This window comes from Protopterus annectens, chromosome 2.part0, assembly GCF_019279795.1.
Source record: "Protopterus annectens isolate FY-2018-M chromosome 2.part0, PAN1.0, whole genome shotgun sequence".
NCBI classification, from domain to species: Eukaryota; Metazoa; Chordata; order Ceratodontiformes; family Protopteridae; genus Protopterus; species Protopterus annectens.
Genome location: NC_056728.1, coordinates 615,615,821 through 615,629,069, shown reverse-complemented (window position 1 = coordinate 615,629,069; position 13,249 = coordinate 615,615,821).

Genomic DNA, 13,249 nt, shown 5'->3' with positions numbered 1-13,249 from the left:
CCCTCCTCCATCTCTGGTTTAACAGCAACCTAACAGATGGATTCCAAGCATTCAAATGGCAGCAGGAATATTCATTTCTACCCATTACTGGAGGAGTGCCACAATGTTATATGCTTTTAACCTTCCTGTATAACATGTTATTAAAGGATCTACACACTGTCTCCACTACTCTTAAACAATATGCAGATTACTCTACACACAACTGCATAGCCTTTAACCTACAAAAAACACAAGAAATTGCTTGAGAATTCTTTATGCCCATAGAATCCCGGCTAGACAGCTCTCAATTCTTACTTAACCCCACAAAAAAAAATGAAATTGCTACTTCTCACCACAAAAACATTACCCCAAAGCAAAACACTTGTCAAAATCATTTCGTTAAATAACACTGATTAAACAGGTCAAGAACATACTCTTAGAAGCCGCAATTGATGACAACTTGAAATTTGTCCTACTCTTCCAAACTGTTATTAAAAAAAACACCAAAAGCTCAGCCTCTTGTATAAAACAAAACTGTACCTAATAGACAGAATTATACAAATGATATAAAAAGCCTACCTTCTACCTACCCAACTGTATCGAAGAACAAAACAGGAGCAAGAGCACAGAATATATCAAATGTACTAAATGAAGAAAGAAAACTCCAAACTGCCACGGCTTCAGAAACTCAAACTTTAATAAATACGGTGAGCGCTTTCACAGTGTAAAATACTACTTCATCAGACCGATGCAAAATAACAAAACCATCAAACAGTATTTAAGTAGAATAAAACTCAATCAAATACAAAAATTAAAACCACATGATGCAAATTAAAAGCCATACATTCACTTCCTAAAGAGAGTCACATGACCTATATGTCACCAATGAAATTGCTTCTATATGCCAAGCCCTCATATTCAGTGTCATAGTGGGCATGATTTTAATGACACAAACAATAAAACCAATAAAACCAAAACAAACAAACAGGCAATAGGCATTCACCAGACTAGAATTAATTTAATGTATGCGCTTTCGAATGTAGAAATTTACAAACTTCTTCAGACAAGCCCATTAATGTGCTTGAGAATGCAGTTTGTCATATATTTGAACACATATGTAAAGATGTTAAGACTTTGTGCCCACATCATGGAGATGCTTGTTCATTCTATCCCTTCTTATGTCATGATTAAAATAGCTATAGCATTAGACAAACAAAATTTGTATGAGCAACATTTTTAGGTGGATGAACATCTGTGTTATAGACAATATTTGCCAATACAACTATTTTCTTTGCTTTTGACCTACAAGTGAAATGTGAACAGCATGATGATTTTGTATCTGGACATTTGTTTCAGCTATCATTACTGCATCTCAGAGCAGACAACCCACTAATTTATCCATGTTAATCCTCTATCTGTCAGAATGCAGGTGATAATGGGTCCCACTTTCAGTTATAAATGGCTTGCTAAATTGAGCAGTGTTAGTTGGTCTTTCATATATATTAGATATAACTACATCATAGTTAACACACACACACACACACACACATATATATATATATATATATATATATATATATATATATATATATATATATATATATATATATATATACATATGTATATTAACTGCACCTTTTCATTATAACAGGTGACAGAAGCAGCAGCACCACCCGAAGCACCTAGACCATCTGGGGTTCCAGACTGCTACGGTCACCTCAAAACCTTCTGTCCTACCTGTATCACTCACTCCACGTAGCCCTGCAAAAAATGCTGGGACAGTTAATAGTACCAGTGCTAGTGGAAGTGACACCTTTGTTTATCATTGGCAGCTAGCAGAAATTTTGGGTGAGATTATCTACATAAGGTTAAATGTCTGAATTGAGCTGGTTGTGGGTTCAAGCCCTCTCAGGGCTATATTATTGTTTTGGACTCTGTCCAGCAACTCATTGAATTGTGCCTCTGTCCAGCACTATGTCCACCATGTAAGATAGGGCCGACTGGTGATGCTACCCTGGGTGGTGAGTTATCACCCACTGTGTCATAGATGGCAGATACTACAGCTGCAGACACCCCATCCTATCCCCAATCCTGAAGTTCTCCCCCCTTTTTTGTCTATATTTACCTCTGTTGTTCATTCCACACTTGACCAGTGTTATATCTCGGTTTGCCTGATGTCTCAGTCAGCGTTGTGTTCTCCCTCTCCTATTTTGTTACCTCATATCCTGTAAGTCATGTTTGTCTTCCATTGCTATCAAACCTAACCCCCTTTACCTTCATCTTATGGTTCTTACTTCCTTCCCTAACGCTCCTTTTCTTTGTACAGTGGTAGCAATGTTTCTGAATCCCAGGGATAAATTAGAAAATGCATGATTGTGCAAATTTGCTATATTAATAATTTCTAAATGAATTCAGGTAATATTTTGAGTGTGTTTCTTATCATTTTTAAAAATTGCCTCAGATTTTGGGCTATTATTTTCTCCATTATTTCTGGATTTATGCCAAATTCTTCAACAAAGAACTTGATGGTATGTGTGAAACCAGTTCGCTAATATTAAAAAGGCATTTCACTTTCCGATCACTTATAGTGGAAGATTTTAATAAACTCATGGAATACACTGTGGAGAAGAAAAATCATACAGCAACAACATCTATATCATTTATTCTGTGTGCACAAGCCAATTCTATGCATTTTATCATGGCAGTAATTATTTTTTGCAAAATTTTGTTACAAATAAATTATGTCAGCAATCTCTTGAAAAGGTCTAAAATTTCTTCTAAAATGCTAAAAACAAAATGAGACAAGAGAAGTCAATACCATGTAGAAAGTAGCTTTTGCTCTATACAAACATATTCAATGGAATTGAGAAAATCCTGAAGTCTGAATTTACCTGTGTAGAGGAAATACAATGGAAAAGAAATGTTTCTGTTTTCATCTGAGGGAAGAGGATGAGTACTGTTTACAATTCTGCATTGTGCTCAGGTTAAAACATCCTACAGTCACTCTGGTTCTGGGACAATGAGTGCAAACTAAGGATATTGCTGTCCTTACTTTATCCCCCTATGAGTGAGACTGCAGTGACCCATTTTCAGAATTATATTTCTTATTATTCAGGACTGCATACGTGCAAAAGATTTAAAAGTATGACTCTTTGACACTGGATTCATTACCTAGATCATTGTGTGTGTATATTATGGGCCTGAACAACAGCAATGTATCCTAGGTATAACTATAAACAAAGAACTTTTTATAAAAATGGTTTATCTCTTAGCATTACAAATATGCAAGTCAAAATCCCCTGGCCCTAGTTTCAGCAGCTGTTAATAGTGGGAATTCCCCCTATTGGTGCATCCTTTCTTGGAGATATGCTTCTATCCTATGCACATTGCAGAATGTTAACACTGCCTAACTAAAGCATAACCTGTCATCATACCTGATGCTATAGCACATAATGACTGCTTTCTCTGTACAAGTTGCATGCAGATATGAGGAAATAAGGCTGCACGTACAAAATTCCCACCATGATTGTTGATATAATGGGAAGCTTGCTGTCCAGAGTGCTGGATATTTCTTTCACCACTAAGCTATAAAATGGTTATGATTCTCTGTATAGGCTGATATGGCAGGTGTACCAATAGATGGGAAAAACATGGATTTAGAAAAAGTAAATAAACTACATTGACTATTCAAAAGAAAAAAATAACTAGGTTTAATTCATTTGCTGGCTTTGTCTTTATCTTATGACTTTAACATTTAGTAGCTGGACTTGTCATTGTTTTGCTCAGTGCAGGATTAGCAGACCTGTGGTGATGAAACAGACATCCTTTTTTCGGGATAAAGGCACTCCAGGTATTTGTCCAATATTTAAATCTTATAGTTTAATATGATATTAAACTAATCCTAATTCTTTTACTGAACTAGTTGTGTTTTTCCATGCTGTCTAACCTGTGTTGGTGACCAATAAAAATTAAAATGTCTGCCTAATTATATATCTCTCAAAAATAGCCAGACAAACAAGTTAACGCAATGTATGCATTTTGGGTTGATGTGATCTCTGTTACTCTGACAAAATCTCATTTCTTTGGCTTGTTAGAAAGCCTGGCTCACAGTTTCTTCACAGGTGATTCTTTGTACCTTATGTGATGGCAACTCATCTCCTCAATAGCATAAGTTAAATGCTGCAGAAGATATTATATGGAGATGCATCTGTTTCATATTTGTAATTAAAACACCTTAGCAACATTATTAGTCACCAGCTTAATTATTATAGTGAAGCCCATCCTTTCCTTTTTGTATTTGTTTGTGATTGCCTATTAAAATGTAATTTCACTTGATATCTTAGTTAAGATTGGTGAATTATCTGCACAATCAAATCATATTTAGCCTTTCACTGCGAGTAGGTTGTCATACACATCTGTCTGACGTTAATCAGCATATTTTAGTCTCTCAATCACAGCTGGGCTTTCTCTGTCCCATTCCATGGACATTTTGATACTGCTAATGGTAAGTGCCATGTGACCTATTTTTCCCTAGGAGTGAGAGGCAAGTGCCATCATCCATGAGAAGATGGGGATTTTTTTTTAACCAAGAATTACTCAGTGCTTGCCCAGTGTTGCCTCTAAGATTCAAATTCAAGTTCATTAAAGTGCCATTAACTGAGCGCAATTACAACTAATTAAAAAATAAATAGTAAAACAATAAAACATCAAGAATAAACAAAAATTTAATTTTTGAGGCAAATGAATCCTCAATATGCCTGGTAATAGAGATGATCTAAGGGATTAGCTGCAACTAACAAGGGCTGAGGGCATACTCAACCACACATAAGGTCTGGGGGCTTACTTGACCACACATAAAGGCTGGGGGCATACTCGAACACGCATAAGGGCTGGGGGTATACTCAACCACATTAGTAAGATGTTAAAAAGACACAACCCCTGTTAAGCTCACCTGATTAATCAAGCCAGATGCTTGAAGCCACAAACATCACAGTGGTGAAAAAGGTCACTGTATAAGCGGTTCAGTATGAGGCAAAAAGATCCCAAAGGTCAACGGTACCAAAGTCACGCAAGTGAAACTAAGCTAGAACTAGACACTTATAGGTGATATGTGACCAAACTGTTAACCAGTGCAATCATAGTAGATCATCTCCAGTATGTATCCAGGCTGCCAAGTTTTGCCCCAGGTATAAACAGCCAGCCTGCCCTGTCTGCAACATAGAAGGATAATGCCATAACTATGGCTAAGGTGACCCGAGTCCAATAGGAGGCTGAGGTGTCTGATGGAGCTGGTAGGGAAAATTAATTTCAATGGGGGGGGACTTCTACTGGCTTGTGCAGATCATTCTTCAAGCCGTGATGGAGGCTGGGACTTTGAACAATTTCTACGCTGGATGTTTGGGAGAACCATGGAAGCTTGACCTCCATAGTGCCTGAGGTGAGCAAGTCCTTAGAGATCACTCATCATTGCTCAACCCAGCCTATCAAATATAGTCATCACACTGGGGGGGGGGGGGTGAAGCCTGGGAGAAAAGAACTTATGCACATGAGAGTATAAATGATGCTGCTGGTGACTAGCATTGATCCATATCCCATATGTAAATCTCAAGACATGAGTCTATAAGCCTCAGGCATATGACATTAGAAAAACTCAGTCTAAACAAGGCCAAAGCATATACCACCAATGAATAATCTGCTAAATTAGGTGTTTAATAGAAAGATATTCCTTAGCTGAAATATTATGACTAAAAGACACCTGGTCCCTAAAGGTGAGCTGAGTTACAATTATTCTCATTACCATTTTGCACCTTTGATACAAACTCCAGTCTGCCATCATTGTAGATAATGTCAGGGGACAGATGTGGATCAGATGAATGCCACAAGTTGATATTAAAGGTTTTAACTGATTAGTGCCCATCCAGTTATGGATGTATTTCAAGTCTGGAGCTAGTGTATCAAAGACAGTCAGTTTCTAGACTGTCCAGGACAGACATATAATCTTGAATAAAGAAGTGGCAGAGATGTGTATTGCCAGCATAACAGTGGATGTTTTACTCATTCCATCAAATGGAGTTCTTTTGAGTTTGTACTCTAACTTCCAATGGGCATGGCCAGAGCATTTTAAAGAAAATTCAGTAGTTACCTGACAGTCAGACAAATGGTCATATCTCTAGAACTATAAGTGTTGCTAGAAAATTACAATTGGGAAACTATTCAACACAAAGTAATCTTTACAGTGGTTACATTATTCTGATGATTGGACTTACACTGGATTTTATAAGCTACAGTAAACGTTGTAAAAAGTAAATTTTGTAATGTTGTATAAACAGCTTACTGTTTCTCATTAACTGTTCAATAACACACACAATGTCAGCAGCGTTTTTTTTTCATACATCTATGAGTTTTTATGTGAGATTAAATTTTCTGTCTGTATCACTCAATTGTTGAGATATTTAGAAAAATGTGAAAACTATTGCAATTCAAATAAACAGTAAATAAATAATATTCAATATCTGTTTAGGTGCATTACAGAGAATTCAAATATCAATGCTATTGTGTTTGCCATCACATAATCTTTAAGATTAAATCTTCTAATACCTTGAATATAGAATGATTTTGGAATTAGTAATGCGAAATATGATCAAGCAATATTTAACTGCTAGAGGCATCAGTAGGATATAACTGCACAAATGCCTGGAGATGTCATTTAGCTGTAGTGAGTTAAATGTCACATTTCAGTAAGATCTCTGAGTTGCAGTATATACCTTGTGAGCAATAGTGGGGCTAAACTTGAACCTTGTGGTACCCTCATGACAGGGGATAGTGAAGGGTGGTATTAACTTTAGACACAGTTCCTGGAGTATGATAAGAGATTTGTTAAGCAAACCATTCCAGAACTAATCCTAAGATACTACAGGAATGACTCAAATGTTCCAGTAGGATACCATGTTCCACAATTTGAGATGATGAAGAGGGATTTAAAAAGACAAAGATGGAGTAACAGTGTTGTAATCTTGACAAAAGAAGATTACTTAAGCACTAATTTTGGTAATATATGTATTATATCTGAATGAAAAGCCAAGCTGGAATGAGCTTAAATAAGTCTCTTGCTGGACATAAATGACCCTCTCAATAAACTCATCAACACATGGATTGCTAGATTGATATATCATTATCTATATTATCTGCATCTAAGCCAGTGTTCTTAAAAATTGGACTAACTAAAATTTCCTTTAAACTGAAGGAAAAACTATATCCTTAAAGATAATGTGGTGATACAGTAAAGAACTGGGCACATCACCTCCAGTACTGATGCAACATGTTTGGTAGGACAAGAATGCAGCTCACAAGAGGATGAACATATCCTAATCACCAGGGCACTGAATTCATGAAAACTGGAAATACTATGCTTACATCAAGAACAGGACAATGGGCAATCAGCCACAATGCTGAACATCCCTGAGTAATGACCAGCATCAGCTGTGGAGCTTATTGGTAAATTATTTTGCCGGAAGATCACATTGTTTATCTCAACAGTTCATCAGGTGGTAAGATAAAACCAGGCTGCTAAGCTTACTCACCATCCTTATTTGGGTTAGGATTTAACAGTTAGGTATTATGCTGGATGTGTTGGACCATCCCTTACTTCTTCTCCAAGTTATGTAGATGCTCTCCATTAAGAGACTTGAATGTGGCATGCATTCTTGGCCACTCCCCCCTCCCCCCCACACACACACTCACTTTCCAACCTGGAGAGAAGTAAGTAGGGTGAGTTACTCCATTCTTCTCCCATCCCCAGTCAAAACCGCCAGCCTGGGATCAGGACCTAATTCCACATTACACGGACCCTAATTAGGGCTCTATCCTTCTTTGTCATACAGCTGACTCAGGAATGCAGATTCTGAAATGTTAGTAGGGACTTTAGTTCACAGTCTTTCATTCTGCTGCACAAAACTGAATAGCTTGATTTAAAATTGATTCAATGTTGCTCAAGCTTTATTCTTCAATGGAGTGTATACGTGAACATTTTTATTCATTCCATGTAGGAGGGATGTGCTGATGTTTGAAATGGACTCTGTTTTGTATGTTCGTTGACCTCATAGCCAACCAATAGAGCCAGAATGTTTTTATCTATCTGTCTGTCTGTTTATCTATTTATCTATCTATCTAACTACCTATATCTTTTAGTGATCACTTATTTTCTGCAGTTGAGCTTCCTAGGAGTCAGAATAATAAGGTAAGAGGGTGGTGAGACAGATGCTTCTCATAGGAGATGCAGGTAGGCTTGCATTTTTTTTATGTTGTATTTGAAAACATACAGCAGTAAGTACATGTATAAAATAGGTCTGTAGACTTAGGCTTTGAGTTTCATGTAATTTTTTGTCATGTATGGAATATATATATATATATATATATATATATATATATATATATATATATATATATATATATATATATATATATATATATTTATTTATTTATTTATTTTTTTTTTTTGGATGATAGGGGTAGTCCACTGATCACAACTGATCATTTGCAAGTACAGCCTGGGTGAACAGAATCACATAAACAATGAACCAAACTATTTACAGATACAAGAATATGCTAAAAATCTACCTAGTTATACATGTTTATCATGATGTATGCATGTTGACCTCTTGCTAAGCTAACACACAGATATACAGATGCAATAATATGATAAACTATTTAGCACAAAAAGCAAATGTCAAAACATGAATGGAAAATGTAATTGTGCTTAGAAGAGCTATTTGGATAATTTGTAGCCATAATGACTCATATGTCTTGTATGGCATGTAAACTGTAGTAGAGCTAGTTTCATCTCATGTTTAACACAGCTGTGTGTTATCAACCACAAATGTTAGCATGTCAAAATAACATTTACTTTGAACATCATTTGTACACAGTTTCACAAAACAGAATTTAAACTATATTGCTCTTTTTCCACTAGTGTTAGCAGAAAAATATCCCTGGAAAGAGCAAATGTGAACTTTGTGTTGATGTACCAGATATTGGTCTTTGGCCTACAGCATCTAACATTCAGCCATGCAAGTATATTGAATGGCAATTCTGTTTCATTCTTTTTAAGCTACTGAGTATGTCATGAGACAATTTTTAAGTCACACTTGATAGCATGGCATGCAAAGTATCAGAACTTCATTTTGACTAAGTTAGTGCATTCATTTTATTTCCGATTTTTTTTTTTTTTGCTTTGAGGTATCCTATGGAAGATGTATTATATTCATTTGTTGTATACCTTGACGTTATGAAAAAAAAGTTTAGCTTGTTTATACTTTCACAGATTTTAGTAAAGCAAGACAACAGTGGGATCCTAAACCGGGAACATCATCTTTGAGTTAAAATTGACTAGAAAACTAAAGTAACAGATAGTCTGATATAACAGGATATACACAGAGGTATGCTATTATATCAGCATTTCATGTTTGTCCATAATGCTTGTCTATTAACCTTTTTCTTTTTATAGAAAACAAGGACATTGTTTTAAAATATGCGTAATGCAAAACTATGGCACACACTGAATGTCTTTCTCTATGTTCCTGAATTCTTATTGTTGTCAAAACTTGTTTGAGAAGAGAAGAAAATACTCTGTAAAAATCTTCTTCCTGACAAAGAATAATAGCCATTTTTATTAAACAGGGAGGGCCACTGGAGACAAAATTCCATTTCTGGGGCAACACCTTATTAAGTTACTTACACAGGGCCACATAGTAGGCAAATGAGGACTGAGAGAATCAGTCCTATACCACAGATACTACTGCTTGCAACTTTAACCTCTGCTCCAGCTGTTACAACAAAGTGCCATCTAGTTGTTATATCTAAGTACCTGAGACACACATTTTCAGAAATATATATTTATCTTTGGAGACATTTTTTTCTTTTTGGTTGAGCTTTCAATAATTCACAGTTACATTGTATTAATTTCTTTTTCAAAGTATAAACATATGTTTTGTGTAGCTACATAGTAATCTAGCTATACTAATTACACTAAGCACACTATTTACATTGTGTCTTCACATTCTTTCTATTTAATTTCCCTAACAAAAATCACAAAATGAAAAAGTATCTCCTGCATAGTTGGCTCAGTTGTACAGGGAAGGTATTCTACAGATTGGCAGAATACATGCTGTCAATCAGTCCACAATGCAATAAGTTAAAATACAGCCTAATGCATGTTATCTTTTTTATCCCCATATGGGGTTGCTTTTTATCATGGGTAAGTCATAGATATATGCCTAACATCAATGCTGAATTTTTCTCTTTGATGATAAAAAAGGTTATTGGTCTGATTTTAAAGGTTATAGTATGGTGCTGGAAGCCAGGATTGATGTTAAGTATTTAAGAGAAGAAAAGTGTGCATTATATTATCAAGCCACAGCTGTGTTCACATTTAGATGGTTTTGAAAGGGCTGGAGTTTGAGTTCTTAGTTTTGATACATTACGTACCTCCCTCAGTATGTCAATAACTGCCATGTAATGCACCATACAGGGATATCATTAACCGTTACTAGTCCAGATTATTGTTTGTGAAACATGTTCGAACCTCAGAATGAGGCTGTCCAAGTATTGTCTGTTGTGGCTGAAGTGTAATAGTGTAACCCGGTCTTTTAATGTTATGCAAGTTATGCAGAATATGAGTATTGAGATATGGGTGTTGTTAAACAGAAGCATAGTCTGAAACAATTTGATTAATGATAAGCCAATGCAGTAATGTATCTGAATGTTTTTCCTTCCTTTACCCATACATTTATTTACTGTAGGTTGTTTTCATACTTTAGTTTTTTTAATCATTCTTCACTATTTTTAATGCACAGTATTGTTCTGTTCTGATCTGTGCAGTTTCTTTTCGACACATATCTTTATTTTTTGCAATTTAGGGGAAGTTCAGCTTTTCAGGTTATTTGTAACATACATCTGTCATGATACCTGCAAATATCAGTTGTTGCAATATAGGGAAAATGAGCAACATTCAATCTTTGCTGAGTATGCAAATTAAAAATGATACATGTACAACTGCCTATACAAATAAATCATTTTATCTTAACTCAGCAACAAGAACATGATCTCAGTTTACTGCTATCGTCCTAAGCCACAAACCACATTTTACTTTTACAGTTGCTTCCTTTGCCAATAGGAAAAAAATGGCACCACTTTAGCAGAGGCACACCAGCAGTATCATATAGAAAATGGGTCACAGAACAATGCCTCAAAATTGCCACATTCATTCCTGTTTCTTTCCGGGCTTGAAGATGTTACTAAATGTAAGTATATAAATATATATATATATATATATATATATATATATATATATATTTTTTTTTTTTTTTGTTGCTTGCAGCACAGGGAGTTCCCAAAGCAAGACGGTCCAAAAAGAAGAGACAGATAAGTGGGACAGTAAATAATAAATCTGGGATGGCACATAGTAATAGGAAAGATGACTCACTATCATACAGAAAGGGTCAGGTCACAGGATTCATCCAGTAGCTAGAAAATTCGTATGACTGCAATGTCTTAAAATATAGACACATTGCTGCTCTAAACAGAGCTAAGTAAAAAATGCCATATATTTACATCATTAATGGAATTATACAAGAAAGGTATAGACAGCTTAGTACACTTGTACTGAGCTACAGATGTAAGTTAAACATTATATTATAATTATAAAACTGAGAAATAATGGAAAACAATTAGGATGAATGGGTAATTGCCTGTCAATGGCCACAGGTGTCCCATAAAGTAACAGCATGTGCATGGTAATGGGTGAACATTCAAAAAAAAAAAGAAAGAGAGAGGGAGACTAAAAGAAACAGGTTTCAAGAACCACATATATTTATCAACCATCACTGGGTATTTTTTATAAACATCATATCACTAACAGTAGAACTGCAGTGTTGAATGGGTGCGAGGAATTTCTACTAAAGTTCAGTTTTATGTTAGTAAGGACACAAAGGATACGCAGTAAACAGCAGATCCTTTGAAGCAAAGGTGCAACACGTATTTTGGCACCATTTTCAGGAAAATATTTTATGCAATCAGCACTGTGATACTTGTGTAGAGACACTTATTGTACAGCAAAGACAGACAATGTTATTTTGATAGCAGTAAAAATTGATATTTGATAATATCTATCTGGTTCAATCAACTTTTTAAGTGCTTAAATATCTTTAATACATATACATCTACATAATAAATAAGTCTAAAATATAATGAAATATAAACAAAATGCATTCTTATCTAATGAAATGTACTTTCAGAGAATAATAATCATAATGTTAAAAAATTAACAGCATGTTTTAATATTCAAAAACAAAATGGTATCCCTTTGCCTGGGTAAATCATTAGGCTCATAATATCTGTTGTCTTTTAAAAGTTGCCTAAATGACATCTGGCCATAGTTGCTTAATACTCCAGGTAAACTGAAGACACCTAGAATGACAAGACTACCTTGTGAGCAAAAAACAAATGAAATGTTAAATCATCAAATTCAGCAATACCTCTGGTGTCACAAGTGTCTGTCTGGTGCTTTGGCTACTGAACTGAAACACTTAAAAGAGCTGAGTAAAACCAGTGTACACTGCCAGGTGGCAGACAAACCAGTGTGCACGGTCAGGTGGCAGGCAAACCAGTGTACACGGTCAGGTGGCAGGCGAAACAGTACAATTACACAGCAGTGGCTACACCAAGAGAAGGGGGAAATGCAGTAAGAAGTGAGGATAATGGAAAATCTCTGTTCAGAGATTCAGACTACTACAAGTGTGATTTAAAATCATCACAAAAAGGAAAATCTAAATATAAAAGAACACCATCAAATTCTGGGAAAATAAGAGAGAGAAAATACAATTTAATCTGGCTCTAGCCTATGACAACCATTTACTCTCATTTTGATCACTAAATTTTAGATGTGTAAGACAATTTGCTGTATTTCTCACCTCTGGTATTGATTGCATTTAGGAAGAGAGTATAAAAGAAAAAAATACTGAATTTGGACTCCTTAAGTCATTCAGATTAGTGTTGCCCAAATAACAAAAAAAAAAAAAAAAACAAAAAAAAAAATGAAGGGAAAGGAAGCTTTAAATGGATGAAATAACCATAGATTTTTTGATGAACATTATTTACTCTACTGCGATAGCTTTCAAATGTGGAATCATAACAGAAAACAATGATCAATAATTTTTGAAATAGTGTGACATCTAGTAATTCAGTGGAAGGTGTGTTCTGACACAAGTGGATGGGA